General features: G+C 39.1%; 1 long non-coding RNA gene across 1 annotated transcript in view; it reads left to right on the top strand.

The window, feature by feature from the left end:
• Positions 1-25873, top strand: part of LOC121521542 — a 58012-nt gene that overhangs the window by 9315 nt on the left and 22824 nt on the right. The window lies entirely within an intron of this gene.

The raw sequence follows: 25873 nt of genomic DNA, 5'->3' as shown, positions 1-25873 counted from the left end.
CTAAATGTGGGCTTTGGTACCCAAGTGTAGCTTTTTCAGCAAGCTGCCTTTTTTTTATTGTCCTTTAATAATACCTAAAATATGGAATTCACTATTGATCAGATTTCTGCATGATACTTTAACCTTTTCACCCAAAAATATTAGCCCTTATTGGCTTTATTATTGAATGACAGTAACCTCAAACAAAGGTGTGGTGCTATTGCAGATAATGTAATGTTATTAAAAACTAGCAGTAGAAGGTATTTTTTGCACTTGCAGAGCAAATTTTTTGTGTGAACCAAAGTAATCCAGAGTTTTCAGAGCTCTACATCCTTCGTACTCTCCTCCAAAAGTATTGGGATAGGAAGGCCAATTCTTAACAAGAGCTCCACAAGCTTTTATTTCCAGGTATTTAAATCTGGATCTGATACACACCTTAGAAGATAGCACCTTTTGTTTGAACCCACCTATTTTTCATGTGAGCAAATATACTGGAACATGTGACTGACAGGTGTGTTTTGTTGCCCAGGTGTGTCCTATTACATTGCCTGTTCAAACAGTTAATAGTGCTGAATGTCTACGCTCAGTTCCAGATTCAGGTTTTGCTTGTGCAAACTGCATTCATAGTTAGAGGTGTAACCAACATGAAAACCAGAGATCTGTCTGTGGGTGAAAAACAAGCAACTGTGAAGCTGACAGAAGATGGGACGTCAATCAGAGCCATTGCACTAACATTGGTCATAGCCAGTTCAACCATTAGGAATGTCCTGAAGAAGAAAGAAAACCCTGGTGTACTCACTAACAGGCGTCGAACGGGTAGACCAAGAAAAACAGCAGCAGTTGTTGGCAGAAACATTGTGAGAGCTGTAAAGAAAGACCCTGAATCAACTGTTGGTGACATCAGCATCAACCTCCAGAGGGCAGGAGTGAAGGTATCACAATCTACTCTTCACAGAAGACTTCATGAACAAAAGTACAGAGGCAACACCAGAAGATGCAAACCAGAACAAGAACAAGAAGGCCAGGCTGGAATTTGCCAAGAAGTACAGAGACGAGCCTCCAACATTCTGGGACAACGTTTCATGGACTGATGGGACAAAGATGAACCTTTAGCGATGGAAAGGCTAGAGTTTGGAGAATTAAAGAATCTGTTCATGATCCCAAATATTCAAGCTCATCTCTGAAACACAGTGGAGGTAGTGTTATGGTTTGGGCTTGCATGGCTTCTTCGAGGATGGGCTCATTAATCTTTATTGATGATGTAACACATGATGGCAGCAGCAAAAATGAACTCAAACGTCTACAGAAAGATTCAATCTGTCGATTTATAGAAAAATGCAACCAAAGTGACTGGGAGATTCTTTATTATTCAGCAAGCTAGCAACCCTAAGCACGCTGCCAAAACAACAAATGAGCTCATTAGGGGAAGGTTTAAAGATGTCAGCGGGTCGCAGGCTTGATGCAGTCATTGTAAGGAAAGGATTTGCAACTAAATATTAAGTCTTGTTCACTTTAATCTGTTTTAAGTCTATCTGTTCTAATACTTTTGCTCACCTAAATATTTGGTGTTCAGTTAGAAATAATGCTAAGTCTTTTATCAGATCCGTATATAAGTACCTGGAAATAAAAGATGAAATGCTGATCTCCTGTCTCAGATTCATATTTTGATGTCAAACCCAAATGTTTTAAGTCTACAGCTAAAATAAAGGAATTGGCCTCACTGCTCCAATACTTTGGGAGGAGAGTGTGCATCATTAGCATCAGCTGTTTTTTGTTGCTGCACTCACAGCACTTTTAGTTGAAAACAGTTCAACTTTTGGAACTGGGCTGCTCTTGTCAGTGCCTCTCTCTATGGTACAGAATCAAAAAGGAGTGGGACTTCTGACATCTGTGTCAACAGCTGAGAAAAAAACTTTGATTTGTCTTTTTTTAAGGGAGTAATTTCCAGGTCTACCGCTAAATAACTTCACAAATACTACTGAAGGACTTAGTAACAAACACATATTGGCACAGTTAAGAAGCGCTCTGAAGTGGATTGTGTGGCCGCTGTGCAAAAAACAGCAACCGTGGACGCAGGCCCTGTATCGGACTTTTTCCACACATACATTTTTTTATCACACAAGCATGGACCAATGACAAGGCTTGCCGTCTGTGTAATGCATAGTTACATTTTTGGAAGGAGGTGAACTTCAAGCTACTTGCATACAGCATAGAGTAGATTGGTTTAGTTTATTAGGATGCTCTGGGCAATTAATTGAGTTTCAATTTCAATTGCAATTTTAGCTTCCCGTAATCATGAAAAGAGCGTAAAATAAAATGATTACTGTCGTGTTGTAACAGCTCAAGAAGGTCAGAAAAAAACGCTGTCAGCTAACAAAACAGGCAAAGCTGGGGGTCAACAACACTGTTATTTCAGGGCTGATACCGACTCTTAGTTGTTCATGAGACATAACTGATACTGTTCTTTGTGTAGCTTTTTGCTGAATTATCCACTTAAGTCTTCAAAAGAAACATTTTAACTGGTTATGAGATGGATTAAGCAGCTTCATGATATGCTAATGTTTCTATCAAGCAGACACAGGTGAGAAAAATGTCTTAAACAAGTGTTTTCAATAAAAAGTTATTCAGTCCTAGACTTATCTATTAACCTCCTCTATTACCTATGACCAACTCTCAAATTAGATATAAGAAGAAACTTCTCTGGCATTTGTTCTCAGAGCCTGGCAATAGCGTAAAGAAGACAAAGACTGCATGACAATGACACAGATTTAGTAGTATAGCTTTGGTGTTTGAAGTTTAGCCCTCACACTAGATCGATACCCGATAAACCTAGGCATGGGTATCAATATAATAAAGCACAAGAGGTTATCTCTTCTTAAATTGAGCTTGGCAGAGACAGAACATCTCAGTGCTGAGATCTAAACCAGCTGAATCAAAGTGTGTGAGAGAGAGAAGTTTGTACGAGGGTGGATTCATCATTAGCCGGGCAGAGGGTCATCTGGCTTTAATAGGTGTACTCAGGTGTTGGTTCTGATGTCTGCAGCTATGGTGTTGTTTGCTGTTGGGAATCAGGTCCTGGCTCTCCCCCTTCCCCCTTCTGCCCTCCCTCTGCCCCACTCGGGTCCCTGTGCACCCCGGCTAATACCAGGCTCATTACAGCGCTATCGATCGGCCCTCGCTACACACCAAAGGGCAAAGAAGTCCTCTCCTCCCTCTCTCTCCTTTGTCATTCTTGTCCCCCCTCTTATACCCTTTTATAATCTGCTCTCTTTTCTCCGTGCCCTTTCTTCCCCACCGACATCCAACATACTGCCATTTCCTCTCTGGTGATTATGTTTCTTTTCAGGGATGGACATTTGAAAGAAAGTGAGTGTGCATTAGTCACAGCTCTAGATGTCTTTGAGGAGATATCTGCATCAAAATAACTACAAATACTCATTTTTGCTTTACTTTTAGGCTTGTTTTGATATGTTGTAAACCACTTTGGCTATCTCATATGCAACAATGTGAAGGTGATCTATACCACCACCTGTCACTCAACCGTTCCGTCTGTCTCCTAGTCTTCATGCTTCTTTCTCTAATTTTCCATTTATCTGAGCAGAGATTTGCTGCGTGTAAAAGAACACCCAATTTATTATCCAAATCTCTGTAGAGGTATGTAGCCTTGTGTGGGCAGAAGTATAAACACAGTAAGGGGGCTTTAGAGGAACTGCAGGTCTTAAATTACAACATTTTTGTGTGTGTGTGAATCACACTCTACAGCGGGGTGTTGCATGCATCCACTGATCTGTAATTTTAAGGGAATTGTATTGAAGTTCATTTTCAACAGTGTTAACAAAATTAAACTATAGGAAGTTCAAAGTGCCTTTAAAATGAAAATGTGAAAATGTGAACATGTTTGGGATAATTGTTTCTCTATGTCTCTTAACCCTTATACCCTCCTTGGGCATTTTTGGCCATTTTTCTCAAGTTTTTTTTTTTTTAATTTGTGACCATTTTGGCAGTTTTACAGCCTGTGGCATGAATTTTTGCAGGAAATTTTCTTTCTAGGTTAATTTTTTGAAACCCAACATGTTTTACACTTACATGTCATTTATACTCTATTGATGCATTTTGTACCCTCTTGACACCTTCGAGGCAAAAATGTACATGAGAAAAACACTGCCATTAAATCACCATACATCAAGATTTTTTTCAACTTTTTTTTTTCATAAATCTCTTCAGCAACTTCAGACCTGCTCAAAACTCCCCGAGTTTGTCTTTAAATGTTTTTACCTACTGGTGTTCAGCCATTATTCAAAGCCTTTGCTGCCCGCGGGCCAGACTATTTTTTAGCAACATCAGTGCAACCAAATTCTGATAAATAGACTGCTGGGATATTTATAAATATGAATGATTCAGTTGTAGATGCACATGAGTGCTACATGTTTACACACAAAAATTTAGATTAGCTACTTTAGACAGAGGATTTACCTACTTTACCAAGTAGCATCATCAATACATGCCAAGGCCCACTTGCGTATGTACACAGTCTAATACAGCAGGTGGCAGTATGCAGGTAGCTGGTTTGGAAAACCACCAAGAAGGAGAAAGAAGAAGAAGCTTCCATGGCAAACACTCGGGTCATGACCTGAGCGAAGATTATCTTTGCTTTGAACTGGCAAAGTAGTCCATTCTGCCCTCATGCATGTTTTAAGATGATTTTTAAGACTCCAGGAACTCTTTGTATACACATCTATGTGCATGGGGCTGCACTACACAGATACATTGTTTTTTTTAGGTGACAGGAGACATTTATTCCTTCTGCAACTCATCTTGCTGACCCTAACTAGGGGATCCTCTGTGGGGTGAGTCATACCAGACCATTTGTTGACTTGATTCTGATGATTTCCAACTTTTATTGAGAGAAATGTGAATGCACTACCGCGCAAAGATAGAAGTTTTGCTTCTTCGATGATGTCCTGTATTAGGGCACTTTTGCATCCACGTCATTTGAACTGTGCCAGAGTCCACTTAACCTTGCAAAGCAGATGGATTCACCAATTTCCGTGTTTCTCACTGGTGAATCCATCTTGCAAAGCTCCCATCTGAACCGTTTGGGCCTGGTTAGAAAGTGACAGGACCAGTCAGCATAGAGGGGCAGTACTTTCAGGCACGACAGAGTTGTGACGTATGCAAGCAGCGAGAAGAGGCCAGTGCAATTATGGCAGAAGAAATTAGCGTGAATGCTGCTAAAGCTTAAGTTTTATCAAAACTTGATGACATTTCGTTGTTAAAAGAACAAAGAACAGCACTGGGTTGTTTCTTTTCAAAACGACAAGTCTTGTACAGACATGTTTACAGTCGCCATGGTTCGCGTTTTGCAGTTCCCTATGGAGTTCAGTCCTCAGTAGGGGCGCAGCTCGGTAGCGGCTACGTCACATGTGAGAGGCAGAACATTCATGTAATCACACTTCAAGTTTTTTCCAAAGGCTCTGCCCTTCCCCAAACGCCGTCTATGGACGGTTTTCCAGATGGAGGTGTGAAACAGGTTAGAGTCCATTTGAATCATGCCCAAAACCACCTCCACAAGTGGGACCCGGGGCCTGGTACCCGAATGCAATCGTTTGCTTTCACACTGACTAAAACAAAACTGTACTCAGATCTGTGACCGGGCCCTATAGTGTAAAAGCACCCTTTAAGGAGCCATGCTGGCTTGCATCTCCTGTGACTAATATACTTCTAATTGGCACTCTGGTATATAAGTGATTATGTCCATGTGCCCATGTGCTCAGGCTGTGCAAAGGTTTGGGTCCAACTGCAGAACATGCTGTACATTTAAACTTAATCAGAAAGTTATGCTGACCAAAGTGTCAAATAATTTCAAACACTGAAATTAAAAGTCCTTCTGTTAGGTAGAACTAACACTTCAATTATTAAATTTAACAAGAATTGCAGCATGATCTTTTTTTATTATTTTTTGAAATTAAATGAAAACAAAATTCCAGGTTGTAGCCTTCCTTATGCCTCTAACTACACCACTTACATTTTTGTGGCAATACTGAGTATTTTCACCCCTCCCTGAAAAAAGGACTAATTTCAGCCTTTGAAGACACAAAGTGTGTTTGCAACATGCAGCAAAGAGCCTTTCTCTCTGTTGACAGAATTTATTAGCATTTCTTGAGCTACAGTAACTCAGCGTGGGGTTTTTCTGTCCTCTGACCTCACAGCTCACAGGCTGCATCGCCTCTTTAACCATAATTGCTTGCATACCATATTACACCACACTTCTTGACTTTGCATTTGCATCCTCTGGCATAAATCTGCATACATCCCTCCGTGACTTCACCCACAGAGCCGTACAGTAGGGTTTTATAATAACCAACTCTTCCGCACAGCATTACAGAGGTGATGCTGGGGCTCCTGTTGTTAGCCAGGTTGGCTACCTCTGACCCCCCGCTGCCTCTATGTCTTTGTTTCACGGCTGACAGAAGGAGTGCCAGAGCTCCTCCAGCTCGGGTGATTTATGACCAGCAGCTGCTCCTGCAGCCCATGACCCACACAGCTGGGTGTCAGATGTGGTCTCCCTGTAAGTAGAAACTTATCTGGCAACCCAACATCAGTCGAGGGCTGGACAGAGAGGGAGAGGAGGTCAGAGAAAATAGGAGAGAAGATAAAGTGGGAAAAAGATGGAGTGGCAGAATGGAGAAAAATGTGGATAGAGGAAGCAGATGAGAATAAGTGAGGGTGAGAGACAAATGAAGCAACATTTTTGGTAGCCCATTAGCTACGGTAAATCAGCAGCATTTTCTGCAACAAATAGGAGCTAACATTTTTGTCTCTTGTGAGCTCTTTAACTTTGTAACTGTGGGTACATAATATGAGAAATTTTCCCTCACAGAAGATACAGGTTACTGCCTCAGTCAGTTTTTTTTTCATGTTACTGCTTGATAGTGTGGCAGTTGAAACTTAGGACAAATCTCAGAACTAGAAAAAGTACTCGGAGAGCGCAGACCTCCGCCATTAGCCCTATCTCCCAATAGAAAGGAATCCTTTAAAAAATTCTTGGATCCAGACGGGGATCCAGATCACTCCCAAAATCTAATCAGTTCTTCCTTATGCCATTTCTGACATTTCCTGAAAATTTCATGACAATCCGTCCGTAACTTGAGTTATGTTGCTAAAAAACTTACAAACAAACAAACAGACCCTGCTGATTACATAACCTCCTTGGGGAGGTAATTGCCTTAAACATTGTCAGGGTGATGTTTAGGCCAGCTCTATCAAACCGTAACATTAGCTAGGAAGTGTTTAATGCTAATATTTAAAGTTTTTCAGTGGTCACTGTTGGTGTATTAACTACTGAGATGTGAAACTTTAGGAGGACAACAGGTGATAGGCTGTTTCAAGTTAACATTGGATTTGGTAACCTATTGAGACCTACAGCCATGGATGAAAGTATCGGGACCCCAGGAATTTTTCAAGAAAATGCACCATTTCTCCCAGAAATTGTTGCAATTACAAATGTTTTGGTATACACACCCTTGTGAAAAAATAACTGAAACCAGTTGCTTCCTATAACCATCAACAAGCTTCTTACACCTCTCAACTGGAATTTTGGACCACTCTTCTTATGCAAACTACTCCAGGTCTCTCAGATTTGAAGGAACCCTTCAAGTTTTGAGATCTCTCCATAGGTGTTCAATGGGATTTAGATCTGGACTCATTGCTGGCCACTTCAGAACCCTCCAGCGCTTTGCCGCCATTTCTTGGTGTTTTTTGAGGTATGTTTCGGGTCATTGTCCTGCTGGAACACCCATGACCTCTGATGCAGGCCCAGCTTTCTGACACTAGGCCCTACATTGCGGCCCAAAATCTTTTGATAGTCTCCAGATTTCATGATTCCTTGCACACAGTCAAGGCATCCAGTGCCAGAGGCAGCAAAACATCTTTGAACCTTCACCATGTTTGACTGTAGGTACTGTGTTCTTGTCTCTGTAGGCCTCATTCCATTTTCTGTAAACGGTAGAATGACGCTCTTTTCCAAAAAGCTCTACCTTAGTCTCATTTGTCCACAAAATGTTCTCCCAGAAGAATTGAGGCTTACTCAGGTACAACTCCAGTCTGGCTTTTTTTTATGTCTCTTTGTCTGCAGTGGGGTTCTCCTCAGTCTCCTGCCATAGCGATTCATCTCATTCAGATGATGACATATGGTCCCAGCTGATACTTTTGCACCCTGAGTCTGCAGGACAGCCTGAATTTGTGTGGAAGTTTACTGAGGATGTTTATCCACCATTCCAACTATCCTGCGTTGCATTCTTTTGTCAAGTTTTCATTTCCGTTCACGTCCAGAGAGATTAGCCACAGTTCCATGGGTTATAAACTTCTTGATTGTATTACGCTCAGTGGACAAAGGAATTTCAAGATCTCTGGAGATGGTCTTGTAACATTGAGATTTTTGCTTCTGAAGTTCTCAGACAATTCTGGGCTCTTCTTTCTCTTCACCATGCTTGGTGTGACACACACAGGCACACAACATAAAGGTTGAGTCAACTTTTATACATTCTAATTGGCTTCAGGTGTGATTTCTATATTGCCAGCACCTGTTACTTGCCACAGGTGAGTTTAAATAAGCATCACATGCTTGAAGTAAAATGATTTACCCACAGTTTTAAAAGGGTGCCAGTAATTTTGTCAGGCCTATTTTTGAGTTTTGTGTAAAATTATTTCAATTTTGGCTTTTTTCTTCTGTTTAGTGTTGTTCCAATGCACATAAATAAAATAAACGTGTAAAAACATTTGTAATTGCAACAATTTTTTGGAGAAATGTTGTATTTTCTTGAAAAATTCCAGGGGTGCCAATGACTGTATACCTATGAGGCAGTGCCTTCTTTAACATTGACTCTTTGATAGCGATACACTATAGAATAGCTTTAAATTAAGTCTGAAACAAAACATAAAGCTTTTATTTTTTGGTACTGTCACATGGCTAGTTCACAAGGAACTGTGTGAATGCAAGCATTTACTGTTTTCTGATAGCAGTTAACACCAGTCTACCTTCCAGAAATTAGTGACTCGGGCCAAGATTTTCTATTGGTATTCACAATAATTATCGGTATAGATAAATTATTGTCTGATAGTGCAAATAATCTATTTAATTGTATTACAGTCTCTACCAGTCACTGGATGGTAAAAGAGCTTAAGTTACTTATTGATAATTGGTTAATTAAAAAGAAATGCATTGCTTTAGACCACACAGCCACTGGAGGCCCAAAGTTCCAATCTTTAAAAAAAGAACAAACAAAAAAAGTAGGTCTGTAATCAAAAAGGAAGTCAACTATCCTTACTTTAAAACACTTCAGAAATCCAAAATGAAACATATAGCTACTAAAGGCCCTGTACTGTTTTTGATACTTTGCTGCAGGAGAAAGGGAAGAAAAAGAATAATTTATGAAAAAACCTCAATAAGGTGACAGCTAGCCCTGACAGAAAAAAACATGACATGTGGTTGGAGACAATTGATTTGAATGCAGCAGCTAAGCTCTGCATTGATTTCTGCTGGTGTGGAGAAAGCAAAATGTTTGTATTATTTCATAAGCCAATTAGCTGCAAGGAGACTCCTCTCCCTGTGTGCCTATTGACCTGCAGTCTGTGGCTGCAGCTTTATTGTCTGGGGGGCGCTCTATAAAAGATCAATAACAGGCGAGTGATTGGATTATGGGGTAATCAATGCATTGTACTAATATATCAGCAGTGATTACAGAGCACTGGCTAATGGGAGGCCTTAGAGGGCTGTAATGACATCACACTCCTGCAGGCGAGCAGGAGGAAAGTGTGTACGAGTGAAGTGTGCTGTAGATGGAATTATGCATGTATGTGTGCAGGTGCAACTCACATGTGTACCTGTCAGTGTGTGTGTAGGGGGTAGAGAGGGTGGGGCGGGGATGATGGGTTGATTTTCTTGATTCTTCAAACAGCTGAAGAATAGTGCTACCAGATGGTGCGTGATCGCTCGCTCAGAAGAGGCCATCATCAGATTCTTGCTGGAAGCAGAGTGACAAGGCAGCAACATGTGTGCAAACTGAAGAATTTTGGCTGTGAAAAATCTTCTTTCTGCGTCTAAATTCTTAATGATATCTTTGCGTTCAAGTTGTGTAATTTAAATTAGCTCTGTGCCATAAATGCTGCTTTTATGGGACTAGTTTAAAGATTAATTTATGTTTCCAGTAAAAAGAAATTGCCACCAGATGTTTTACAACTGTACAGATTATTGTGCTCATAGCCTTTGTGATAATATAGTTTTCCCATAGGAGACATTCAAAACAATGAAAAACACTGGCATTAAAAAAAGATGTGTAACAGCAACAAGTATTCATAAATATGTACACTCTTGCATAAGTATTCTCTTGTACTAGATCTGCACATTATCATAAACTATATGTGCAACAGCTGGCTGGGAGTGAAGCCAAAATATTTACTGCCTGGATGCAGCATGGGTCATAAACCCCGCCTCTTCTGTGTTAACAAATGGGATATGTGTTAAACTATAAAGTTAAAATACATGCCAAATAAGTTTTTGTCATTCCCAGAATCTGTTGTGATTATTAGTTACTTATCATCCTGATTTATTTAAAGTATCAAATTTCCTGAGTATTTTGTTTTAATTAGTTATTTGATGCATTAAAGAGCATGTTTTTGCAGCTTTCTTAACCGGATAGGCAGTGGAAGAAACCGAGACAAGACATGACAAGAACTAACCATATGCCATTAATCTTTCCATGTGAGTGTCAGCTGAACCAACCCAAAAATCTGTTCTGCTGTTTACTGACCTGAAAGATCTTTGACATTTTATTGCTAAGTTGAATGTGTGATGTGAGGTATCTTGGCTTCACTGATCCTCAGCAGAAGGAGATGGAGAGCAGAGTGCTGTCCATTTAATTTAAAATCAGCAGCTTGGGCTATTGGGCAAGCACCACATGTTTTAGGTCCCAGTATGCATGGGTCAGGATATGAAGTGTTTCCCACAGAGGGATACTATTCAGTGCAGTGTTCAGCCTTTTCAACCCCATTTTTACTGTTTTACTTTTGTATGCATTTATGTTCTTTTGACGAAATTCATCAGCAGTACTTTATGTGAAGATGTTCATATAACATCACTCACCTTTCTAAAATATATTTTTTTGATAGTCTGTCAATATTGCAGGTGAACTGCGAGTGGGGTTGCCATTTTTTGAGTCCTCATAAGAGACATGATATTCTGTTTTAAGCTCAGTGTCACAGAATGTGTATGATACATGACTGTATTGTAAAAGCAATAAATGCAAATTTGCTGTGTAGTTTACTAAAAGTAAAATATTTTATAATAAACCTCTCTTTTCCCCTTAAATAGCTACTATTAAAAATTATATCACAGACCTCTGTTTGAGAGTAAATTTAGATTTTTTTTTTTTTCAAGAAAATAAATACAATCACATCATATTCTGTCATCTGCAGAGGTGGCAATTAAGACTATTGTACTCCAGTAAAAGTAAAGTTACTTTGGATAGAATTTACTTAAGTAGAAGTAAAAGTAGCAATCTATAAATCTACTCAAGTAAAAGTAAAAAGTAAGTCATATACAGTAAAATAGGTTATACAGTAAAATACAATCTTTTCTTAGTGTGATGTCATGACCTGGCTCAGGTGGTCACAACAAAGAAGAGAGAAACCATGGCAAAGTTTAATTTAAGTCTAATTTAAACAAATAAGGCCGAATTAAACCAGATTAGACCAAGTCAAATAATCAAATCAGGCAGTTTACTATTAAACCGAATTAAACTAAACTAAAGTGTCTGAAAAGCCAAACTAGGCCAAATGAAATATTTACAGCATGAGGTATGTAGGTCGGTAGAGTCAGTAGTGTGGGATGTGCATGAGTGAAGATAATGTGTGTAAATGTTGTAAAATGCAAACTTAACTAAAGCCCAACCTTATCTAACATAACTAAACCAAAGTGTGGTATACCTGTGAAGGCCAGGCCAGAGAGAGAGTGAATGTGTGACTGCAGGGGCTTAAATGACCTCCTTACTCTAAGCTCAGGTGTGTGACATTACTCTAATCAAGGGCCTGCCCTCACAGACACAGGCTGGAGGCACTCAGGCTGACAACACCAAACATCACATGATGTCATGGACATCACAGTGAAATAACTACAAGAGAATATGAATCTATAACCAGGTTGTTTTTATAAGGTGAGACTAAACCTAAAGTCAAACGCAACAGCTGTCTATTAGGATCAAATGTGGAATCATTCCCTTGCTACTAACTGTCCTGTGCTGTGAAAGTCAAAATCCTGGGGCCTAATTTATAAAACATTGCGTAGGATCCATACTAAAAGTGTACGTGTGTCCAAAAGCTCAAAATGGCGTGTGCCAAAAGAAAATCTGATTTATAAAACCATACGCACACACACTTGCAAGCACTTTTCCCTTTATAAATCACTGTCCACCTGGAAGATTGCGCAGGTGGATTCATCTCACATCCTGCCCTCTACACACCCACGTTTTACTAGGAATGGTCAATGCAAAATACCTCATGAATGTTTTTTTGTATATAAATAAGCCTGCTGCTCAACGGCATTTTACGCTCAATCATGGCAGAGAAGACAAGGAAAAGGAATTTCACGGAGACCGAAATAGAGGCGCTTGTTGGTGAGGTGGAGGCCAGGAAAATTATTTTATTTGGTGGTCACAGTAGTGGCATCACTAATAAAAGAAAAACAAGCGAGTGGCAGCACGTCGTCACCGCTGTAAATAGTGTGAGTGCCACAGAGCGATCTGCAGTCTGTTCCCTACGCTGCTATTCGTCAGAATGAATGAGTCATGTGTTGACCCAGGCCACTGGGCCACTAAATTTGTCAACACCATGTTTGAGGTAAAGATAATTTGTACATTGATTGTATGCACATTTTTTTCGGTTCACATAGACAAATTCATTTTCACTCGGAGCCCTTATAGCAACGTGAGTGCAGTCAGTTGCTCCGATTACATTCAGGAAACTGGACACTGGACTGCAAATTGCCTTTAAATGTTGGCCTGTTCACCCACAGTGTAAGGAAACCTGATGTATCGACTGGTCATGTCTATAATGCCATCCAATACGGCTGGCGTTATTGTGCTGAGGGATGGCTGGTATTATATCATACCCAAAAGGGGCTTTAGACAGGAAATGTAAAATTATATATTGTTAATCATATCAAACACATACCTGTCGGCTAATTCCCACTGGAAGGAGCCGGTTGCCAGAAACCCCAGAGTGGTCAGCACCTGTATATGCACCAGGATGGCGTGGTTCCAGCGGGTGGTTCTGTCTAACACTGGGCCCAGTTCAGCACATAGATCCAAGAGCACTGCTCTAGGGAATCTAAATTGGCTTATTCGCCAGTCATCATCATGGGCCAGGAAATCTTCGTGGTCCCTAAAGACTCTCTCCGTCCTGATCCTACCATTTGCGTGGTCTTCCAGCAGTGCCAGCGCGTCCAGTGTGCGGCATTACGCATGAGTGTCACCACACTCTTTACATGCTTTCTCAGCAATTAGACTGATTGTTACACACCTTGTCACAATTAATACCAATCAATCAGTGCTATCCACCGCTCTATATCATTTGAAGATGAAAGTATGATATATGAATATTGTGCATACAGTAGTAGGCCTAATGGTTCACTAAAGGAACACATCTATAACACTGCAGACTTGGGTGTTTATGATTACGCGGGTCTATAAGTCTGATATGTGATGACATTAAATGTATGAGATGAATGGCTTCAATTCACCAGCTCACCATCTGCGCTGTGAGTTTCCCCATCTCCAAAATATTTGTGCGCAAGATCAAAGTTGACGCACCGGTGCACACATTCTCCCGCCAAGTTTATTTTTATAAATCACAACCTTTGCAAGGAAAGTGGCGTGCACCACATTCAAGCCCCGTTTTGTGTGTAAGCAAGCTTTATAAATAAGGCCCCTGGTCATTTTCTTGCTGGCAGAAAGCTAGAACCTCCTCGGTTTGGCTTTTAGTGTTATTTCTTTTACTAAGTACTTCATGTCTTTTTAAAATGTTGTGAAGTACAATTCTTCCCTCATAATGTGCTTAAGTAAAAGTAAAAGTAGTGATTTTGAAAAGTACTCCAAAAAGTACAAGTACACAAAAAAAGCTATTCAGTTACAGTAACTTGAGTAAATGTAATTAGTTACTTTCCATCCCTGGTCATCTGAATATTATTATTAACTTTGCATTCTCTGGGAGTCTCTTATTGACCTTTTGACAGTCCCTGGAGTCTTTGAGAACCGCTTAAATAAACCTTCAAATAAACATCAAAATACAGGATGTGTTTCACTCCAGACAAAAAAATTTAGCTCAAAATCCCTGATGTCCTGGCTAAGGCGGGTAAGTTGGTAACCCTAACTGTGAGTGTGGATGCCTGTAGTTGATTAGGGTAATAGGACGCCTCCTTTTGTGCAAGGATAGGGATTATATATGGATTATTAAAAGAAAATGGTTCAACAAATATACCTGGGTGTCCTGAGTGTAGAGCTGCCATAAGAGGGTGAAAAGATGGAGTCATGGAGGGGCCCACTGAGGCCAGCAAAAATGTGATCCATTCTACTTTCAAGAAAAACAAGTTAAATTCTAACCTAAATAGCATTTGTTATGACAGCAAATTTGCAGATTTTATTTGTTGTTGCTTCAGTTCCCCGTACATATACATATGTCAAGGATGATCTATCAAGCTTAACTATTTGGCAAGAAATTGGATTGTGTATTTCCATGCCAGCACATAAAGAAGTCAGAATACCAAATAAGAAAGTAGATGAAAAAAGGGAGCTGGTTTGCTTATTTGACCACAACAATAGCTTAGTAACAAACTTCTTTCACTAGGCTCCACATTCTTGTCAGAGACGGGCCAAAAGATGCATGTTAGCCTAAAGGTTTTCCCTGAACACTGCTAATCTGATATGCTCTATAAAGTCAGATCTCACATGGGAAGAAAAGCATTTCAAGGGCCCCGACATTTCTTAAGACAGGCCTGACACTGCATATTGATACTTGGCAATATTTTAGATAGCTGAAAACAAAGTGCTCAAAGCTTTTATGTCCTGAGTTGTAAAAATTCTAAATCTCTCGTCTCAGACTTCTGGTTTTTAGTGCTAGCCTGTTATATTTCATATAAAAGTTTAGGGCAGATGGTTCTCATGCAGACGTATGTAAATTACTTAAACCTAACATTTAGTTTTTTAGCCAGTCAAATGTTTTTTCTTACTCATTAAATTAAACCTCTGACATTGGACACATTTTCCCAACCCAGGAAGCATCATTTTGTTTTTCTTTTTCTTCTTGATTTAAAGAAAGAAAAATGACTTTTAAAATTATTTCCTCCTCTCTTAATACATGACTGAAATCCAGGAACAACAGCCTGAAGCCACCAGCTTGTAAAGATGTCTATTGTCTGCTCGCCTGAGAGGAGAAACGTGACCAGCAGGCTAATCTTGTTAAACACTTAGCGCCACAATGGCAGAAAGTAATGATGTAATGATGATGATGATGAACCTTTACATGACTAATTATCTGTGTTTATCAACACATGTCAGGCCGTTTGCTGTAATTAAGTGAGTGATAGCCGACAATCTCCTCTCTGCCGGTCATCATTTCTTTGATTTGTTAAACAGCTCAGTGATCATCAGTCGTGTGACAGGCAGACAGCAGAGTAAGGAGCCGTTCTTTATCTGCCAATTTTTCCCTTAAAGACGAGTTAAAGTCAGAGTAAATGAGATGTGGTTTAACACCTTAAATCCCTTTAAAGGTGTCTTTGTTTGGTTTCTTCTTAGCTGCTTTGTCCCGCTTCTCCTGCTCAAATACGATTCAGAGACATCAGCCCGTCCTGGAGACTCGCACTGGGAGGCTTTGTTGAAGTTCCTGTTTGCTCAAGAGTTTAGGGGGCTTTTATGTGACAACTTGTAAAAGAGCTGCTTTAATTCTTTAAACTAGGAAGAGGGAGAACGTAGAGAATATTCCTCAAATTTTAAAGAGAAACTTAATTTTCAGAAGTTTTCTTAAATTGTGTACCTTATGTGGAAAAGGTTTAGGATATGGTGATAATACGAGGTGAAGTGTGCTGAGAGGTGAAACTGACACCCAAATGCAGTAAATATTACGACCACAGTTGAGGATGTGTTGCATATTCTATTTGAATTTGTGTTTTACACAGAGTCTTTGAGGAAATGAGATTGTACACGAAACCTTTATAATTTTTGACATAATCGATATCCTTCAGTTAATCAGATAACGGCATTTCAATCATCTTGTGATACTGTCATCATCCTACGTGCAGTATCAGATCATCAGAGAACAGAAAGCTGCTTAGCCTATATCTTGTGTCTTTCCTATTGTATCATTGTACTGGGCCAACCGAACCTGGGGGCGGTGCTGACTCCCACATGACATCATGAGAGGAAAATATGAGAATGGCTTGTTTCAGCTCATTTTCTGAAAAGGGGAGAAAGGGAGGGGGGAGGGAATGGATTTTTCTGATTCTTGGGGGGATCGTAGACAGGCCAGGGGCACATATTTGTTAGAAAAGCCTGGAAAAGTGTATTTTGCATAATATGTGAACTTTAAAAGTGAAATGTCAGTATTGGCAGATAGGAAAATTTCTGATGATATTTACCACCAATATTTTAGCTATAAAACTAAATCTTTATCAGCTGTTAATTTTGGCTGTGTGGACAAATAAGTCAGTGGGGTTTTAGGCTGGACTAACAGACCTACGTCAGCTTAAGTCTTTTTCTTGATTCCTCATCATTCCTTACACTTAAAAGTGTGTTTAAGGAATGACATTTGTTAATTTTTTCATCCTCAGACTTTTAATTATATGTTTTAAAGGCTGAATATTGTGCCTCTTTTAGCTAAAACTGTTTTGTGCGTATTGGTGTATTGGATATCACGATCATCACGATGAAACAATCTATTTTCCTGCATTCCTATATTGAATTGTATTGTACAGTATTATATTGTTTTGTATTGTATCATTTTGTATCCTATAATAGAGTCTTGTTTTGTAATTTTTTTCTACTGTCATGAATCACACCATATTTTATGAAGCATGTTTGTTCCAAATCATACTGTATTGTGCCAGATTTGAGTGTGATATCATATTGTGATTAACAAATCATGTTCCAATCATCTAACCATAAAATGTATTGTTGTATCCTATCTCAACAGCGGGTATCGAGATTAATTGCAATAATTGCAATTAATGAAGCTCCACAATAATTGCACTTATTTTTTCTAATTTATCTCATGCTTTATTTTCCCTTTAGTATTCTTTGGTCAAGCCAGTGTAGCGTCTCTTAGCAGCCACAGTGGTAAAAAAATAAGTAAACCGCTGCTCCTTAAAGTCTCATTTCACTTTAAAAAACACAAACAGCTATCAAATCATTCTTTATCATGTTGTTTTGCATCATATGCTATGGTCTTGAATGGTTTGATCTTGCACCATGGTGTAACGTGTTGTATCATATGATATATTGTATGTTCTGGTATAGAGTAGATCATGGTGTGGTGCTGTGTCATGCTGTGTCATCTCTTTTCTTATGCTGTAGTATCTTAATTTACATGAATTTCTTATTCCTGCTAAAAGGCACTATTGCTGTCAAGATAACTTATTTTTAAAACTTTGTATAAATACAGTATGCACAATATCTGTTGTTGTATGTTCTGTTCAGGAATGTGAATCATGCTGCAAAGGAAGTGGTAAAATTCTACATCCTGTAATTTATTAACAACAATTATCAAACCCAGAATAATATAATAACTCTAAATGTTAGAATTAAGTCATGATATGAGACTATGTGATCAACTCTGATTTTGTGACGATATGGGGAACATTTTTGTTGTGGCTCTGTAACACTGTCACAATAAATGACATGTATGAGTTCTCTGTATCTAAATGCTAAGCCTTTGCCATCTTTCACCTGACATGTACAGCGAGGGGTTTTGATGCCTGCTTCCTTCATCTGTCACTTTCCCCGGCTGTTTAAGTGTCTGTTTAAAAGCTGCTCTGTCCCACAGGGCTTGTCTTTTACCCATCAGCCCTGTCCAAACCTCTAATCAGCGCACAAAGCTGAGACAACCCACCGCTCGCTTGTTAGCCCTTGTCCCAATCTTCCAACACATCCCCCCTTTGACATCCACATGGGCACTTAATTCCCCCCTATTATGTTCTTATGTTTCTATAGCCTCCTAATGAGACAAGAAAGGGGAGTATCAGGTTGTGTCCATTGATGCGGCGTGTGTTGAATGTGTGTGAATGCGTGCGTCGATGCTCTGAGCCATCTGCCCATCACAGGAACACGGCGTGTAATAACAGAATCATGAGCGTGGAGATCAGGGCCCGGGCGGGGAGCCTTGTATTCATGGAGATTTAAAAAGCAGTCATCCAACACTGATCGGACACGCCCAGCTCATGCCCCACCACCCCCTCCTCCCTCAATGCTTTTTTATGTGCACCCCGAACCCTTACGTAGTCCCCCCTGGATCCATCCTTGGGCCTCAGCCTCCATGTTGCCAGGGACGACGTGGCTGTCGGGGTCAGAGGTGCTTGTTGGAGGTGAGGTTCAGACAGCGGGCCCATCTGATAGGACCATCTGGACGAGTGACCTGACATAATTAGTTATTAATTCTTTTGGAGAAGGGGGAGAGGAGAGAAGGAGGTGGTTAAACACAGCCAACACTCTTTAACACACTGCTGCTGTTAGCAGCAGATGTGACTCTTCTTCTGCTGGTTGAAAAACAAGATAGATCGTTAAAAACAAACAGCTACTCCTAAACACAAAATCCTTCATCTCTGTTGCACTGGGATCTTGCATTTCTGTGTCCGTTTAATTCTTGATTTTGCACATATAAGGCCAAAGTCAAATAATTTAAGAAAGTAAATCATCTTTATTTATTGAACAAAGCAGATTTAGCCATCAGTTTTTCACATGCATCAGGAAAGGACATCTTTCATTTGAACTGTCATGGTACCAGAAGAATCAGAGAGAAAGAAGAGGTAGAAGTGTATCCAGTGGCAGCAGAAGAAGTGCCACCTTTACTAAAGTAGAAGTACACATGCCTGATTATGAAAGACAGGAAAAAATAGAGGTCCCAAATCTGACAGCTGACTTAGAAAGTACTCGTAAAGCCAAACTAAAACTGCAGAATAAGCTAGATCAAAACAAATTGGGATGCAGCCATTGTGCACTATATGGACAGAAGTATTTGGACATCTGACCACCCCACCAACATGGGCTATAATGATATTGTATTCAAATACATGAACTTTAATATGGAGTTAGCCTTTTGTAGGTATAACAGCTTCAACTTTTATAGGAAGCCTGTCCACAGATTAATTCTGCAGAGCATTTATGAGTTCAGGTGCTGATGTTTGGGCAAAGTTATGTCATAATAGAAAAGGGACTTCTTCAAACTGTTGCCTCAAAGTTGGAAGCATAGCATTATCTAAAATGTCTTGGTATGCTGAAACATTAAGATTGCCTTTCACTGGAGATAAGAGACCTAGCCAAAAACCTGAAAAACAGACCCCTACCGTTATCCTTCCTCCACCAAACTTCACAGTCGGCACAGTGCAGTCAGGCAGTTAACATTCCCCTGGAATCCGCCAAACCCTGACTCGCCCATCTGACTGCCATACAGTCCACACTCAACAGAACACATCTCAACTTCTCCACAGTCCAGTGTGCTTTACACCACTCTGATGCTAGACATCGGATTTGGTGATGTGAGGCTTGCAAGCAGCTCCTCGGTCATGGAAACTCATTCCAGCTCTTGCTACACATTTTATGTGTTTACATTAATGCCAGTGGAAGTTCAAAACTCTTCAGCAATGGAATCAGTAGAATGTTGATGACTTTTAGGCACTATAGACTTTAGCAATCATTGACCCCAATCTGGTCTTTGGCTTCATGGCTGAGTTGCTGTTGTTCCTAAATGCTTCCACTTTTTAATAATATCACTGACAGTTGGCTGTGGAATATCCAGCAGGGATGAAATCCATTAGAAGGAAGTAATCTATTAAAAATTGTAGGCAAACGCACAATGTTGAAACTGTCCATAAACAGCAAATTTCAGCACTGAAACATTAACTCTTTTTTAGTATCATTCTGACGGTGTGCAAAAGTCTTTACCCCTATTTTAGTCATTAAAAACAAGAAATAACCTAAATTAGGTGTGTTAGACTTCAGTTAAGTTGCCATGGTAACCAAACAGATTGATTTTTATGACTCTCAGGTCAAAGTTGAAAATTCTGGTACTGTAACAACCCTAATCCTTCAGTACTGTATGTATGGGCCAAATTGGCCTTTGTTTAGTATTTAATAGCAGTGACAACAGAGTATCATCCATCTGTCTTAAATATATTGAACAGTAGTCCACTGTGGATTTATAATACAAGTCTATGATTTAGACTTAATTCTGTTAAATGGTGATTATTCTAGCTGGTATGTTTACAGTATCACTGTTTGATGATTTCTCAGTCTTTTACCACAAGTCCCCTTTTGTGTTCAGCTCTGTGTGATGAGTGTGTAATGTGGCTATGAAGGACTATGGTGGTTGTGTGTCAGTAGCGGCCCCTCCTGCTGCTGCTGCTGCAGGGGAATCTCCTCATTGGCATGCAGGCGGTGACTCGGAGTCGTGGAGCACCGGCACCCTCTCTCAGGGGACTCGCTCCTCGCTCCTTCCTTTCTCCTTCTTTCTCCTTGTCTTTCTTTCTCCTTGCTCTCTCTCTCTTTCTCTCGCCCCCCTCATGCAGCTGTCACAACACCGGCTTGCTTACGAGTGCTGCAGGGATGCTAGGAGCAGGAGAAGAGCCCGGCTGATGCGCCACTTTAGACGCAGAAGATTTCACAAACAGAGCGGCTGAAAGTCCTCTCAGGAGAGGTGTCGAATCAATCTAAAGATCTGCAAGCGATTTGTTGTGCGAGTGTTGTGCAGTTGTCAATGCACCAGGGCTTTAGTCCTGCAACTCTACAGGAAATCATTTAATATAGATATACTTCAAGTGGGTTTCTTGTGCTTACATGTGTCCCTAATGGAATAATTTCAAATGGAATAAAAAAATCAGATGAATTCTCCCTGATGTGGTCTTGGCAGATTGCTTGTGTGTTTACAGATAAAGAGTTGCAAACAAACAAACAAACACAACTCCTTGGCATGAGTTTGGAGAGCATTTCACAGGGATGTTGGGTGTTGGGCGAACAATGGCAGAGGAGAGAGAGAGAGGAGACATGGATCCTGGGTGGCTCTGTGGATTTGTTGGCAGCAGTGAAAGCAGGGAGAAGAGCGCTGATAGCAGCCAGACTCAAGCTGTGGGCAAATCAAGCGTGAAATCAGGAACAAAGGGATTCACAGGATTGGAGGGCATTAGATTCACACTGTCTGAGCCCTGGTGGTGTGTGTGTGTGTGTGAGTGTGTGACAGGAGATCAGGATATTGTACTTGTAGTCTTTTTTTAATAGCCTCATTGCAGAGGGATTAGTGAGTTTTAAATTAAGGTGCTTTTGATACGCTTTTGTGAAAAATGATCATCCTTTTGGATGTGATTTTGAGTCAAACGGTCTTGTTAAAGGAAGTAACATCCCATCAAGAAACTTGAAGAAACTGCAGTTTTACTTCAAGTAGGGTTGTCACGATATTAGGATGATAAATTTCCATATGATACTAGCAAAAATAACAATTTTAATACCTGTTTCAATACTTTGACAATGAAAATAGAAGTCCTAGGCACTCATTGCTGGATAATTCCTTGTTTTCAGTTGTCAAAATAGCATGCAAACTCTTGTACGCCATTTGAATTGCAAAAAAAACATTAGCAACATTTCAGCACAATGGGTTCAATTCTCAATTATGAACCTGCCTTTGGAAATAGATGTCCTTTTTATGAAGTTTAATACTCTCTGATAATATAAATCACTGAAGATCATGGTTGTAATGAAGTGATGTTCTATATCAGAGGTCTGTAACTATATTTGTTTAAGGGCCAGTTTTTTCTTCACATAAACTTATATTAAAGAAAGCGCAGTGTTAGTTCATGCAGGACATGGTAGTCATACGCCCAGCCATGGTCACAATTATCAACTCCCAGCTCCCACAGCCAATCACAGCTCTTTCTATCAACACAGTGGTGTATTTTATGGATCAAGCTGCTGCTTGTGGCTAAGCTTAACCTCCTCCACCCCAGCCTCCTCCTTTATAGCATAAAGTACCTTGTTGCACCCTATTCAGATTCATGCCAATATAGATTAATTTCTGTTAAACAAATAATAACTAATGTTTCTTTCTGTATGGGGGGTTCTAGCCATGGACTGCCTGGAAAGTCAAAGCAGGTTGCTTGACTAACCCAGGGTGCATTTTTTGAGCAGTGTATAACTTCTGCCAAGTACAACTGTATTTTCATTTTGCAATAAAATGATTAAATATGTGATGACAGTGTTCCTGAATGAAATAAATATTTTGATCTAATCAACATATTATTTCTATATATACCACTGATTATATATTGTTTCCATTGGAAATACCGGTTAAGGCACCCCCAACATCTCAGTTAAAAAGAGGGGAACTTGTTTCACCTCTACTGGTTCTCGACTACAACTATGCACAACCAGAGCAGAAATCAAAGCTTATTTTGAGAGTGACAGCTCAAACTACTGGTTGAGTTTTTGCTGATAATGGCTGACAGGATTTCTTGACTTGTACATGACAGCGTGTCAGAGTTGACAGGAACTTTTCAAATGTTCCTTTCTTTTCCACTGGATCACCTCAAAGAAATGGTGGTAGATTTCAGGAAAAAAAAAATCCTTCTATTATGTCTCCTGCAGTGATAAACAACCAAGCTATTGAGGTCGTGGAGCATTCTAAATATATGGGTACTGTTGCCAAGGATAAGTTGACTTTTTATCTTCAGGCAGATGCTGTCTCTAAAGAAACATCAGTGCATGCACTTTTATGCAAACTCTGAAATTATAAGGTTGACAGCCCTTTTATAAATGTTTTATTCTTGTTTTATTGAATCTGTGATATAGCTTCCTCAACATTAAAAGTCAAATCGGACTACTTTTGTCAAAGTTTGCAGAAAAATTGTGCAGAACGATTTGTCATACCTGTACACTGCACAGAGTTAGGAATTCTGCCCAGTCAATCTTGGTGGATAGCAGCCATCCTCTGTTCTTAGAGTTTAAGTTGCTTCCATCCGGCCACAGATTTAGTATGCCAGTTTGCAGGAAATCTCTTTTATTGGCTGTTTAGATGAATGAATAATTGTGACCTAGTTTTATGTTTTTTAGTGTAATTTTGCCCCTTAAAGCATGTTGCGTCATATTTGATACATACTTTTATCATACCTCTATCTAATCAATATGATCATGAATTACTAAAAAAACAACTTCTGAATACAATCTGATAAATGATAAAAATGACCTCAAGTGGATTATCAGTTACCAAAAATGCCTAATGTATTAAATAAGATACAACAAGAAAATAAATGTTAAATTTTATGGAAATTTGGATTTTTTTGGATTTCAGTAGAAAGTGAATTAAACATTTTAGTCCCCAAAAAATTTAATTGTCTGTTTATAAGTCGTGTTTTCAGGCTTTAAGCGGTTAATTCCTTATTGCTTTGTTATTCCCACTATTTTCTGTATTCATTGGCCTGATGGAGGCCTGATGTTTGATAAATGATCTGTTTTACTGCCGACTACAAAGCAAATTTCCCTCTATGTGAATAACTAAGACCTTGACCTTGAGTTGGGTTTCTGTAAGTCATCAAATGTTTGTTTGTTTTGCCGTTGCTTTGATAACTGTAGGGATGAAAAACAGAAGATGTTCTAAATACCACATCACCTTTTTCTCCTTTCATTTTCTGTATTTTTTCATCAGCTGGGTGCCGGATGGAAAGCCATGTGGGTGCCTGATGTGGCCCTTGGTCTGCCAGTTGATGACCCCTGGTCTATTTTACACAATCTGATGGATCAGTATGATAATTGAGTTAGGCCGACTTACAAATATCATGAAGAAAGTGTAGCAAAAAAACACAACTTATTGGTCATAATATTTTACAGCCAACAGGTTTTTATTTTGAAAGGAGAAATACAACATTAAGAAACAAGATGTTTCTTAATTATTGTCAACAGGAGAACAAAACATGGGAAAATTTTGCCTTGCCTCTTTCAGGCAGTTAGATATTTAATTCAGAATGAAAACTAAATGAATAAGAAATAAACAGTTTTTTCTATTTCTGTTTTATCCATTCGTTTATTTACAACAGCTGCACCGGGTCACACAAATAGGGAGAAGATGAATGGTTGTAACCCTAGTAATCTTGTTTTTAAAATTTGCTTTTTTTGATCTGAGCATAAAAAATAAGATGAAAAAATTGCTGCTTTCAATAATTTTATTTCTTCTGGAAAACATAAATGTACCATTGTTCATTTTTATTCTAAATTTAACATTGAGCAGCCTGAAAAAGCCTTTGACAGTTTTTTTACCCCCCATGTTTTGCTTTCCTATTTTTAAACGGTAATTGTGAACAGCTTTTTCCTTGATCTTGGATTTCTCACTTAGAAATTTAAAAGAAAATACTGGCTGTAAAACACACTGAACCTTATTCTTTTGTTTTACTGCCTTAACACTGCTCAAAAACATGTTTTTTAGCCACACTTCTATTAAATAAATTTCCCAATTCCTCTCCTCTACTAATCGAACCCACAGGAACTCCAAATTCACAGCTGAAAATAATCCTTTTATCAAATGTGCTATTTACATAAGCTTGTGTAACATTTTTTAAAGCTATTGTCCCAAGCTTTTAAAGAAAATAGTCTTTGTGAAATCCGAAAAGCATAAATGTAATTGAGACCTAGAGCTCCTGAGAGGTGTAGTTTTGTGTATATTTTTTTCTTCCCTTTAAAAAAATGGTACAATTCATTTTTCCTTGTTGATGTAATTTGAGCTGATCTTTTTGTTGAACATGACCAAAGGAATAGATCACAAATTACAAAAGAGTGTAAAAGACTGAATATTCATTGCATCAACAGTACATGCAGATAACACAAGAGATGCATAAAAAAGGTCAGGGTGAAGCAGAAAGATTACCTAGTTATGCACCTTCATATAATACCACCTAGATCTAACACCATATAAAAATAAACACACAATAGGCCACATTTATGCTAGATATAATAGCAAATAGGTACAACAAAAACAGAAATATACAAACAAGTGTAAATGAATATAGAAATTTGCATGATAAGGATTCTTGCTTGGAGTATATCAAAAAACTGTTTTTTAAAATCACTTTGACAACTACCTTACAGCAGAGGTTTTAGACATCAATTATAAGTATGGATAGAAATAATCAGTGGATTGTCTTGTTTCCTTTTGCAGGTGAGAAAAAAAAATGCATAAATTTCAGTCTGTATTATAACCAGCTGAAACTCCTCACATGTACTTTAACAAAATAGACAGCAACATTTCTCAGTTACAAAAATAGCATGCAAATCCAAATCTAAACCACTAAAGTAACAAAGAAAGAAAACGAAAGTCAGGTGCATAGGAGGGGAATGAGTCATTCTTTATGATTCATTTTTGCAGAAGGCTCCTGCACACAGTCTACTTGCACATATACCTTGGTAACATGTCTGTATTGAAATGTTACCAATATATTATTGCAATTTAGTTTGTCTGCATTTTTGGCAGTTAAAAACTGCTGCCCAATATTGAGAGTTTTTGTCTGTTTTTGTCTCCATAGTATTGAAACAGGTTTCAGACTTTAAAATAAAAATATAAATAGAGAACCTTTCCTTTAAATTAAAAAGGGGTCTTTTATCCTTTA

The sequence above is a fragment of the Cheilinus undulatus genome, linkage group 14 (assembly GCF_018320785.1).
Source record: "Cheilinus undulatus linkage group 14, ASM1832078v1, whole genome shotgun sequence".
Taxonomy (NCBI): domain Eukaryota; kingdom Metazoa; phylum Chordata; class Actinopteri; order Labriformes; family Labridae; genus Cheilinus; species Cheilinus undulatus.
The sequence above is the reverse complement of the archived record's forward strand: the minus strand, read 5'-3'. Positions and strand labels throughout refer to the sequence as shown.